The sequence below is a fragment of the Ambystoma mexicanum genome (assembly GCF_040938575.1).
Source record: "Ambystoma mexicanum isolate Mex_15411 chromosome 12 unlocalized genomic scaffold, UKY_AmexF1_1 Mex_chr12_unloc.1, whole genome shotgun sequence".
Taxonomy (NCBI): Eukaryota; Metazoa; Chordata; class Amphibia; order Caudata; family Ambystomatidae; genus Ambystoma; species Ambystoma mexicanum.
Window position 1 is genome coordinate 7717106 of NW_027182322.1, and position 12329 is coordinate 7729434.

Below are 12329 nucleotides of genomic sequence, written 5' to 3' on the forward strand. Positions count from 1 at the left end.
TTATGATAGAGGTGGAACGTCACATTGTAGCAGCCCAAGTAGCTCCCCGTGATCGTATAGTGGTTAGTACTCTGCGTTGTGGCCGCAGCAACCTCGGTCCGAATCCGAGTCACGGCATTGCGGTGAGGCAATGTCACGGCAGTTGGGCAGATATTTTAGAATTTCCATTAATACATTGGCAATCTCTGTGGAGGACTGAAACAATTCGATATGTCCTGTTACTGTTATGAACCTTTTGTTTCTTTAATGCTCTGTGCACACTTTTTCATCGGGTGACTGTAATGTATTTCAACCAAATCTAATTAAGAGCGCATTATGTGGTGACATTTGCAGTACATGAAACATTATAACACTGCCATTTACGTCAATAACCACTAGCTTGATTAAGACATATGTATTGCAGCGACAGTATTTCCCAGTTACAAATGGGAATAAAAACAACATCCGCGAGGGATTGAACCAACGACATTTAACTGATGTTGCCAATGGAGCGCGTTACAGAGAGCGCGAGGTCCCGCCTTTACAGTCACACGCTGATGATAATACAGATGTTTAAATAAACAGGCATATCTGTGGACTTGTGGTCTTTCTACATTGGGACTCATAGTCTAGTCCTAGGCTATTGTAGGCACTGGAGTATCTTTTAGTGGAATGAGAGGCATTCTGTAGTCGCGTGAAAGGACCTTTCAAGTCAATCTGATCTGTATTGTCCTGTGAAAAAAAGCGTTCTTAGACACAGTGAGGAGTTTTTGGGGATAATGGGAAAATCATTTCCAACTAAATGACAGGAATTTCTTAGTCCAATCATGAGGTGTGCTAGGCTTTTTTATACTGTGGCGGAAAGAGAGAGAGTATAACAGTCATTATAAATAAAGGGCCAAGGAAGTGACAGTTTATGGAAGGAACAATTTGCACATAGTTTTAGAATGTGGTCAGGAGGAGGACAATGTGCTTACACATATGAAACATTAGAAGGTAGACATTATGGAAGCACATATATTTCTTTATTTTTATTGTATTTGGGGAGAGGGGGTTAATATAGCACGTCCAATGTGGAAAAGTGCTTTCCATAGCACCTTGCAGGTGGGCGACATCTAGAGCTGTGCAGTAGCCACCCATGCCCCAGACGTCAAAGAGAACAAGAAGTTACACATGTTGGAAGTGAGGGTGAGACATTGAGGAGAAATGATCCCCGTATGAAGCCGAGAGAAGGAGGAGGCGTGAACGTGCATCCATGTATGCAGGCGAGAAGGGAAGGAGCATTGGTCATGCATCCCTGCATGAGGCTGAGACAGGGAGGAGATATGATCCCCGTATGAAGCCGAGAGAAGGAGGAGGCGTGAACGTGCATCCATGTATGCGGGCGAGACAGGAAGGAGCGTTGGTCATGCATCCCTGCATGAGGGTGAGACAGGGAGAAGATATGATCCCCGTATGAAGCCGAGAGAAGGAGGAGGCGTGAACGTGCATCCATGTATGCAGGCGAGAAGGGAAGGAGCATTGGTCATGCATCCCTGCATGAGGGTGAGACAGGGAGGAGATATGATCCCCGTATGAAGCCGAGAGAAGGAGGAGGCGTGAACGTGCATCCATGTATGCGGGCGAGACGGGAAGGAGCATTGGTCATGCATCCCTTCCTGAGGGTGAGACAGGGAGGAGATAAAATCCCAGTATGAAGCCGAGAGAACGAGGAGACATGAACGTGCATCCATGTATGCGGGCGAGAAGGGAAGGAGCATTGGTCATGCATCCCTGCATGAGGGTGAGACAGGGAGGAGATAAAATCCCTGTATAAAGCCAAGAGAACGAGGTGGCATGAACATGCATCCTTGTATGCAGGTGTGACATGTAGTCATCATGAACATGCATCCCTTTATAAGGACATAACATGGAGGACGCATGAACATGAATGCCTGAATTTTTTGGTGGTGGCCTTCGGGTGATTTGGCACGTGCAATCGGTGAAGAGCACTTCTCCTGCGCAAAAAAATAAATGTACTATTAGCACCCCGGAGGGAGCCTCTGCACTTCTTATAGGGAGAAAACTCTGCAATGGAAGGGGACAGGGTCAATAACAGCTGTAAACTCTCACAAGACCATCACTGCTCTCACACTTTCCTGCTCTCAGGCTGGCGGGCCATTATCGGCCCTGGCTGCCGCACCATTGCCAGGTTTGTGTAACTATATTATTTCTAATTGGCTCCACTTTGATGACTTTCATTTGGATTCTGACTTGATTATTGAGATCTTAAATAAGTGACTGGGGATCAGGTGTCCACTTATTCTCATGGATAACATCACAACCAACCTTTAATTCAAACATGAGTCATGACATCACAGATGGAGTACAGCTTATGATAGAGGTGGAACGTCACATTGTAGCAGCCCAAGTAGCTCGCCGTGATCGTATAGTGGTTAGTACTCTGCGTTGTGGCCGCAGCAACCTCGGTCCGAATCCGAGTCACGGCATTGCGGTGAGGCAATGTCACGGCAGTTGGGCAGATATTTTAGAATTTCCATTAATACATTGGCAATCTCTGTGGAGGACTGAAACAATTCGATATGTCCTGTTACTGTTATGAACCTTTTGTTTCTTTAATGCTCTGTGCACACTTTTTCATCGGGTGACTGTAATGTATTTCAACCAAATCTAATTAAGAGCGCATTATGTGGTGACATTTGCAGTACATGAAACATTATAACACTGCCATTTACGTCAATAACCACTAGCTTGATTAAGACATATGTATTGCAGCGACAGTATTTCCCAGTTACAAATGGGAATAAAAACAACATCCGCGAGGGATTGAACCAACGACATTTAACTGATGTTGCCAATGGAGCGCGTTACAGAGAGCGCGAGGTCCCGCCTTTACAGTCACACGCTGATGATAATACAGATGTTTAAATAAACAGGCATATCTGTGGACTTGTGGTCTTTCTACATTGGGACTCATAGTCTAGTCCTAGGCTATTGTAGGCACTGGAGTATCTTTTAGTGGAATGAGAGGCATTCTGTAGTCGCGTGAAAGGACCTTTCAAGTCAATCTGATCTGTATTGTCCTGTGAAAAAAAGCGTTCTTAGACACAGTGAGGAGTTTTTGGGGATAATGGGAAAATCATTTCCAACTAAATGACAGGAATTTCTTAGTCCAATCATGAGGTGTGCTAGGCTTTTTTATACTGTGGCGGAAAGAGAGAGAGTATAACAGTCATTATAAATAAAGGGCCAAGGAAGTGACAGTTTATGGAAGGAACAATTTGCACATAGTTTTAGAATGTGGTCAGGAGGAGGACAATGTGCTTACACATATGAAACATTAGAAGGTAGACATTATGGAAGCACATATATTTCTTTATTTTTATTGTATTTGGGGAGAGGGGGTTAATATAGCACGTCCAATGTGGAAAAGTGCTTTCCATAGCACCTTGCAGGTGGGCGACATCTAGAGCTATGCAGTAGCCACCCATGCCCCAGACGTCAAAGAGAACAAGAAGTTACACATGTTGGAAGTGAGGGTGAGACATTGAGGAGATATGATCCCCGTATGAAGCCGAGAGAAGGAGGAGGCGTGAACGTGCATCCATGTATGCAGGCGAGAAGGGAAGGAGCATTGGTCATGCATCCCTGCATGAGGGTGAGACAGGGAGGAGATATGATCCCCGTATGAAGCCGAGAGAAGGAGGAGGCGTGAACGTGCATCCATGTATGCGGGCGAGACAGGAAGGAGCATTGGTCATGCATCCCTGCATGAGGGTGAGACAGGGAGGAGATATGATCCCCGTATGAAGCCGAGAGAAGGAGGAGGCGTGAACGTGCATCCATGTATGCAGGCGAGAAGGGAAGGAGCATTGGTCATGCATCCCTGCATGAGGGTGAGACAGGGAGGAGATATGATCCCCGTATGAAGCCGAGAGAAGGAGGAGGCGTGAACGTGCATCCATGTATGCGTGCGAGACAGGAAGGAGCATTGGTCATGCATCCCTGCATGAGGGTGAGACAGGGAGGAGATATGATCCCCGTATGAAGCCGAGAGAAGGAGGAGGCGTGAACGTGCATCCATGTATGCGGGCGAGACGGGAAGGAGCATTGGTCATGCATCCCTTCCTGAGGGTGAGACAGGGAGGAGATAAAATCCCCATATGAAGCCGAGAGAACGAGGAGACATGAACGTGCATCCATGTATGCGGGCGAGAAGGGAAGGAGCATTGGTCATGCATCCCTGCATGAGGGTGAGACAGGGAGGAGATAAAATCCCTGTATGAAGCCAAGAGAACGAGGCGGCATGAACATGCATCCTTGTATGCAGGTGTGACATGGAGTCATCATGAACATGCATCCCTTTATAAGGACATAACATGGAGGACGCATGAACATGAATGCCTGAATTTTATGGTGGTGGCCTTCGGGTGATTTGGCACGTGCAATTGGTGAAGAGCACTTCTCCTACGCAAAAAAATAAATGTACTATTAGCACCCCGGAGGGAGCCTCTGCACTTCTTATAGGGACAAAACTCTGCAATGGAAGGGGACAGGGTCAATAACAGCTGTAAACTCTCACAAGACCATCACTGCTCTCACACTTTCCTGCTCTCAGGCTGGCGGGCCATTATCGGCCCTGGCTGCCGCACCATTGCCAGGTTTGTGTAACTATATTATTTCTAATTGGCTCCACTTTGATGACTTTCATTTGGATTCTGACTTGATTATTGAGATCTTAAATAAGTGACTGGGGATCAGGTGTCCACTTATTCTCATGGATAACATCACAACCAACCTTTAATTCAAACATGAGTCATGACATCACAGATGGAGTACAGCTTATGATAGAGGTGGAACGTCACATTGTAGCAGCCCAAGTAGCTCGCCGTGATCGTATAGTGGTTAGTACTCTGCGTTGTGGCCGCAGCAACCTCGCTTTGAATCCGAGTCACGGCATTGCGGTGAGGCAATGTCACGGCAGTTGGGCAGATATTTTAGAATTTCCATTAATACATTGGCAATCTCTGTGGAGGACTGAAACAATTCGATATGTCCTGTTACTGTTATGAACCTTTTGTTTCTTTAATGCTCTTTGCACACTTTTTCATCGGGTGACTGTAATGTATTTCAACCAAATCTAATTAAGAGCGCATTATGTGGTGACATTTGCAGTACATGAAACATTATAACACTGCCATTTACGCCAATAACCACTAGCTTGATTAAGACATATGTATTGCAGCGACAGTATTTCCCAGTTACAAATGGGAATAAAAACAACATCCGCGAGGGATTGAACGAACGACATTTAACTGATGTTGCCAATGGAGCGCGTTACAGAGAGCGCGAGGTCCCGCCTTTACAGTCACACGCTGATGATAATACAGATGTTTAAATAAACAGGCATATCTGTGGACTTGTGGTCTTTCTACATTGGGACTCATAGTCTAGTCCTAGGCTATTGTAGGCACTGGCGTATCTTTTAGTGGAATGAGAGGCATTCTGTAGTCGCGTGAAAGGACCTTTCAAGTCAATCTGATCTGTATTGTCCTGTGAAAAAAAGCGTTCTTAGACACAGTGAGGAGTTTTTGGGGATAATGGGAAAATCATTTCCAACTAAATGACAGGAATTTCTTAGTCCAATCATGAGGTGTGCTAGGCTTTTTTATACTGTGGCGGAAAGAGAGAGAGTATAACAGTCATTATAAATAAAGGGCCAAGGAAGTGACAGTTTATGGAAGGAACAATTTGCACATAGTTTTAGAATGTGGTCAGGAGGAGGACAATGTGCTTACACATATGAAACATTAGAAGGTAGACATTATGGAAGCACATATATTTCTTTATTTTTATTGTATTTGGGGAGAGGGGGTTAATATAGCACGTCCAATGTGGAAAAGTGCTTTCCATAGCACCTTGCAGGTGGGCGACATCTAGAGCTGTGCAGTAGCCACCCATGCCCCAGATGTCAAAGAGAACAAGAAGTTACACATGTTGGAAGTGAGGGTGAGACATTGAGGAGATATGATCCCCGTATGAAGCCGAGAGAAGGAGGAGGCGTGAACGTGCATCCATGTATGCAGGCGAGAAGGGAAGGAGCATTGGTCATGCATCCCTGCATGAGGGTGAGACAGGGAGGAGATATGATCCCCGTATGAAGCCGAGAGAAGGAGGAGGCGTGAACGTGCATCCATGTATGCGGGCGAGATAGGAAGGAGCGTTGGTCATGCATCCCTGCATGAGGGTGAGACAGGGAGGAGATATGATCCCCGTATGAAGCCGAGAGAAGGAGGAGGCGTGAACGTGCATCCATGTATGCAGGCGAGAAGGGAAGGAGCATTGGTCATGCATCCCTGCATGAGGGTGAGACAGGGAGGAGATATGATCCCCGTATGAAGCCGAGTGAAGGAGGAGGCGTGAACGTGCATCCATGTATGCGGGCGAGACAGGAAGGAGCATTGGTCATGCATCCCTGCATGAGGGTGAGACAGGGAGGAGATATGATCCCCGTATGAAGCCGAGAGAAGGAGGAGGCGTGAACGTGCATCCATGTATGCGGGCGAGACGGGAAGGAGCATTGGTCATGCATCCCTTCCTGAGGGTGAGACAGGGAGGAAATAAAATCCCTGTATGAAGCCGAGAGAACGAGGAGACATGAACGTGCATCCATGTATGCGGGCGAGAAGGGAAGGAGCATTGGTCATGCATCCCTGCATGAGGGTGAGACAGGGAGGAGATAAAATCCCTGTATGAAGCCAAGAGAACGAGGCGGCATGAACATGCATCCTTGTATTCAGGTGTGACATGGAGTCATCATGAACATGCATCCCTTTATAAGGACATAACATGGAGGACGCATGAACATGAATGCCTGAATTTTATGGTGGTGGCCTTCGGGTGATTTGGCACGTGCAATCGGTGAAGAGCACTTCTCCTGCGCAAAAAAATAAATGTACTATTAGCACCCCGGAGGGAGCCTCTGCACTTCTTATAGGGAGAAAACTCTGCAATGGAAGGGGACAGGGTCAATAACAGCTGTAAACTCTCACAAGACCATCACTGCTCTCACAATTTCCTGCTCTCAGGCTGGCGGGCCATTATCGGCCCTGGCTGCCGCACCATTGCCAGGTTTGTGTAACTATATTATTTCTAATTGGCTCCACTTTGATGACTTTCATTTGGATTCTGACTTGATTATTGAGATCTTAAATAAGTGACTGGGGATCAGGTGTCCACTTATTCTCATGGATAACATCACAACCAACCTTTAATTCAAACATGAGTCATGACATCACAGATGGAGTACAGCTTATGATAGAGGTGGAACGTCACATTGTAGCAGCCCAAGTAGCTCGCAGTGATCGTATAGTGGTTAGTACTCTGCGTTGTGGCCGCAGCAACCCCGGTTCGAATCCGTGTCACGGCATTGCAGTTGGGCAGATTTTTTAGAATTTCCATTAATACATTGGCAATCTCTGTGGAGGACTGAAACAATTCGATATGTCCTGTTACTGTTATGAACCTTTTGTTTCTTTAATGCTCTTTGCACACTTTTTCATCGGGTGACTGTAATGTATTTCAACCAAATCTAATTAAGAGCGCATTATGTGGTGACATTTGCAGTACATGAAACATTATAACACTGCCATTTACGTCAATAACCACTAGCTTGATTAAGACATATTTATTGCAGCGACAGTATTTCCCAGTTACAAATGGGAATAAAAACAACATCCGCGAGGGATTGAACCAACGACATTTAACTGATGTTGCCAATGGAGCGCGTTACAGAGAGCGCGAGGTCCCGCCTTTACAGTCACACGCTGATGATAATACAGATGTTTAAATAAACAGGCATATCTGTGGACTTGTGGTCTTTCTACATTGGGACTCATAGTCTAGTCCTAGGCTATTGTAGGCAAAGGCGTATCTTTTAGTGGAATGAGAGGCATTCTGTAGTCGCGTGAAAGGACCTTTCAAGTCAATCTGATCTGTATTGTCCTGTGAAAAAAAGCGTTCTTAGACACAGTGAGGAGTTTTTGTGGATAATGGGAAAATCATTTCCAACTAAATGACAGGAATTTCTTAGTCCAATCATGAGGTGTGCTAGGCTGTTTTATACTGTGGCGGAAAGAGAGAGAGTATAACAGTCATTATAAATAAAGGGCCAAGGAAGTGACAGTTTATGGAAGGAACAATTTGCACATAGTTTTAGAATGTGGTCAGGAGGAGGACAATGTGCTTACACATATGAAACATTAGAAGGTAGACATTATGGAAGCACATATATTTCTTTATTTTTATTGTATTTGGGGAGAGGGGGTTAATATAGCACGTCCAATGTGGAAAAGTGCTTTCCATAGCACCTTGCAGGTGGGCGACATCTAGAGCTGTGCAGTAGCCACCCATGCCCCAGACGTCAAAGAGAACAAGAAGTTACACATGTTGGAGGTGAGGGTGAGACATTGAGGAGATATGATCCCCGTATGAAGCCGAGAGAAGGAGGAGGCGTGAACGTGCATCCATGTATGCAGGCGAGAAGGGAAGGAGCATTGGTCATGCATCCCTGCATGAGGGTGAGACAGGGAGGAGATATGATCCCCGTATGAAGCCGAGAGAAGGTGGAGGCGTGAACGTGCATCCATGTATGTGGGCGAGACAGGAAGGAGCGTTGGTCATGCATCCCTGCATGAGGGTGAGACAGGGAGGAGATATGATCCCCGTATGAAGCCGAGAGAAGGAGGAGGCGTGAACGTGCATCCATGTATGCAGGCGAGAAGGGAAGGAGCATTGGTCATGCATCCCTGCATGAGGGTGAGACAGGGAGGAGATATGATCCCCGTATGAAGCCGAGAGAAGGAGGAGGCGTGAACGTGCATCCATGTATGCGGGCGAGACAGGAAGGAGCATTGGTCATGCATCCCTGCATGAGGGTGAGACAGGGAGGAGATATGATCCCTGTATGAAGCCGAGAGAAGGAGGAGGCGTGAACGTGCATCCATGTATGCGGGCGAGACGGGAAGGAGCATTGGTCATGCATCCCTTCCTGAGGGTGAGACAGGGAGGAGATAAAATCCCCGTATGAAGCCGAGAGAACGAGGAGACATGAACGTGCATCCATGTATGCGGGCGAGAAGGGAAGGAGCATTGGTCATGCATCCCTGCATGAGGGTGAGACAGGGAGGAGATAAAATCCCTGTATGAAGCCAAGAGAACGAGGCGGCATGAACATGCATCCTTGTATGCAGGTGTGACATGGAGTCATCATGAACATGCATCCCTTTATAAGGACATAACATGGAGGACGCATGAACATGAATGCCTGAATTTTATGGTGGTGGCCTTCGGGTGATTTGGCACGTGCAATTGGCGAAGAGCACTTCTCCTGTGCAAAAAAATTAATTTACTATTAGCACACCGGAGGGAGCCTCTGCACTTCTTATAGGGAGAAAACTCTGCAATGGAAGGGGACAGGGTCAATAACAGCTGTAAACTCTCACAAGACCATCACTGCTCTCACACTTTCCTGCTCTCAGGCTGGCGGGCCATTATGGGCCCTGGCTGCCGCACCATTGCCAGGTTTGTGTAACTATATTATTTCTAATTGGCTCCACTTTGATGACTTTCATTTGGATTCTGACTTGATTATTGAGATCTTAAATAAGTGACTGGGGATCAGGTGTCCACTTATTCTCATGGATAACATCACAACCAACCTTTAATTCAAACATGAGTCATGACATCACAGATGGAGTACAGCTTATGATAGAGGTGGAACGTCACATTGTAGCAGCCCAAGTAGCTCGCCGTGATCGTATAGTGGTTAGTACTCTGCGTTGTGGCCGCAGCAACCTCGGTTCGAATCCGTGTCACGGCATTGCAGTGAGGCAATGTCACGGCAGTTGGGCAGATATTTTAGAATTTCCATTAATACATTGGCAATCTCTGTGGAGGACTGAAACAATTCGATATGTCCTGTTACTGTTATGAACCTTTTGTTTCTTTAATGCTCTTTGCACACTTTTTCATCGGGTGACTGTAATGTATTTCAACCAAATCTAATTAAGAGCGCATTATGTGGTGACATTTGCAGTACATGAAACATTATAACACTGCCATTTACGTCAATAACCACTAGCTTGATTAAGACATATGTATTGCAGCGACAGTATTTCCCAGTTACAAATGGGAATAAAAACAACATCCGCGAGGGATTGAACGAACGACATTTAACTGATGTTGCCAATGGAGCGCGTTACAGAGAGCGCGAGGTCCCGCCTTTACAGTCACACGCTGATGATAATACAGATGTTTAAATAAACAGGCATATCTGTGGACTTGTGGTCTTTCTACATTGGGACTCATAGTCTAGTCCTAGGCTATTGTAGGCAAAGGCGTATCTTTTAGTGGAATGAGAGGCATTCTGTAGTCGCGTGAAAGGACCTTTCAAGTCAATCTGATCTGTATTGTCCTGTGAAAAAAAGCGTTCTTAGACACAGTGAGGAGTTTTTGGGGATAATGGGAAAATCATTTCCAACTAAATGACAGGAATTTCTTAGTCCAATCATGAGGTGTGCTAGGCTTTTTTATACTGTGGCGGAAAGAGAGAGAGTATAACAGTCATTACAAATAAAGGGCCAAGGAAGTGACAGTTTATGGAAGGAACAATTTGCACATAGTTTTAGAATGTGGTCAGGAGGAGGACAATGTGCTTACACATATGAAACATTAGAAGGTAGACATTATGGAAGCACATTTATTTCTTTATTTTTATTGTATTTGGGGAGAGGGGGTTAATATAGCACGTCCAATGTGGAAAAGTGCTTTCGATAGCACCTTGCAGGTGGGCGACATCTAGAGCTGTGCAGTAGCCACCCATGCCCCAGACGTCAAAGAGAACAAGAAGTTACACATGTTGGAAGTGAGGGTGAGACATTGAGGAGATATGATCCCCGTATGAAGCCGAGAGAAGGAGGAGGCGTGAACTTGCATCCATGTATGCAGGCGAGAAGGGAAGGAGCATTGGTCATGCATCCCTGCATGAGGGTGAGACAGGGAGGAGATATGATCCCCGTATGAAGCCGAGAGAAGGAGGAGGCGTGAACGTGCATCCATGTATGCGGGCGAGACAGGAAGGAGCGTTGGTCATGCATCCCTGCATGAGGGTGAGACAGGGAGGAGATATGATCCCCGTATGAAGCCGAGAGAAGGAGGAGGCGTGAACGTGCATCCATGTATGCAGGCGAGAAGGGAAGGAGCATTGGTCATGCATCCCTGCATGAGGGTGAGACAGGGAGGAGATATGATCCCCGTATGAAGCCGAGAGAAGGAAGAGGCGTGAACGGGCATCCATGTATGCGGGCGAGACAGGAAGGAGCATTGGTCATGCATCCCTGCATGAGGGTGAGACAGGGAGGAGATATGATCCCCGTATGAAGCCGAGAGAAGGAGGAGGCGTGAACGTGCATCCATGTATGCGGGCGAGACGGGAAGGAGCATTGGTCATGCATCCCTTCCTGAGGGTGAGACAGGGAGGAGATAAAATCCCAGTATGAAGCCGAGAGAACGAGGAGACATGAACGTGCATCCATGTATGCGGGCGAGAAGGGAAGGAGCATTGGTCATGCATCCCTGCATGAGGGTGAGACAGGGAGGAGATAAAATCCCTGTATGAAGCCAAGAGAACGAGGCGGCATGAACATGCATCCTTGTATGCAGGTGTGACATGGAGTCATCATGAACATGCATCCCTTTATAAGGACATAACATGGAGGACGCATGAACATGAATGCCTGAATTTTATGGTGGTGGCCTTCGGGTGATTTGGCACGTGCAATTGGTGAAGAGCACTTCTCCTGCGCAAAAAAATAAATTTACCATTAGCACCCCGGAGGGAGCCTCTGCACTTCTTATAGGGAGAAAACTCTGCAATGGAAGGGGACAGGGTCAATAACAGCTGTAAACTCTCACAAGACCATCACTGCTCTCACACTTTCCTGCTCTCAGGCTGGCGGGCCATTATCGGCCCTGGCTGCCGCACCATTGCCAGGTTTGTGTAACTATATGATTTCTAATTGGCTCCACTTAGATGACTTTCATTTGGATTCTGACTTGATTATTGAGATCTTAAATAAGTGACTGGGGATCAGTTGTCCACTTATTCTCATGGATAACATCACAACCAACCTTTAATTCAAACATGAGTCATGACATCACAGATGGAGTACAGCTTATGAGAGAGGTGGAACGTCACATTGTAGCAGCCCAAGTAGCTCGCCGTGATCGTATAGTGGTTAGTACTCTGCGTTGTGGCCGCAGCAACCTCGGTTCGAATCCGAGTCACGGCT

General features: G+C 46.5%; 1 non-coding gene across 1 annotated transcript; it reads left to right on the forward strand.

Annotated features, from left to right (window-relative positions):
• Window positions 1-12257: 12257 nt before the first annotated feature.
• TRNAH-GUG (transfer RNA histidin (anticodon GUG)) lies at window positions 12258-12329 on the forward strand. The gene has a single exon. It is a non-coding gene; the product is annotated as a tRNA-His (tRNA).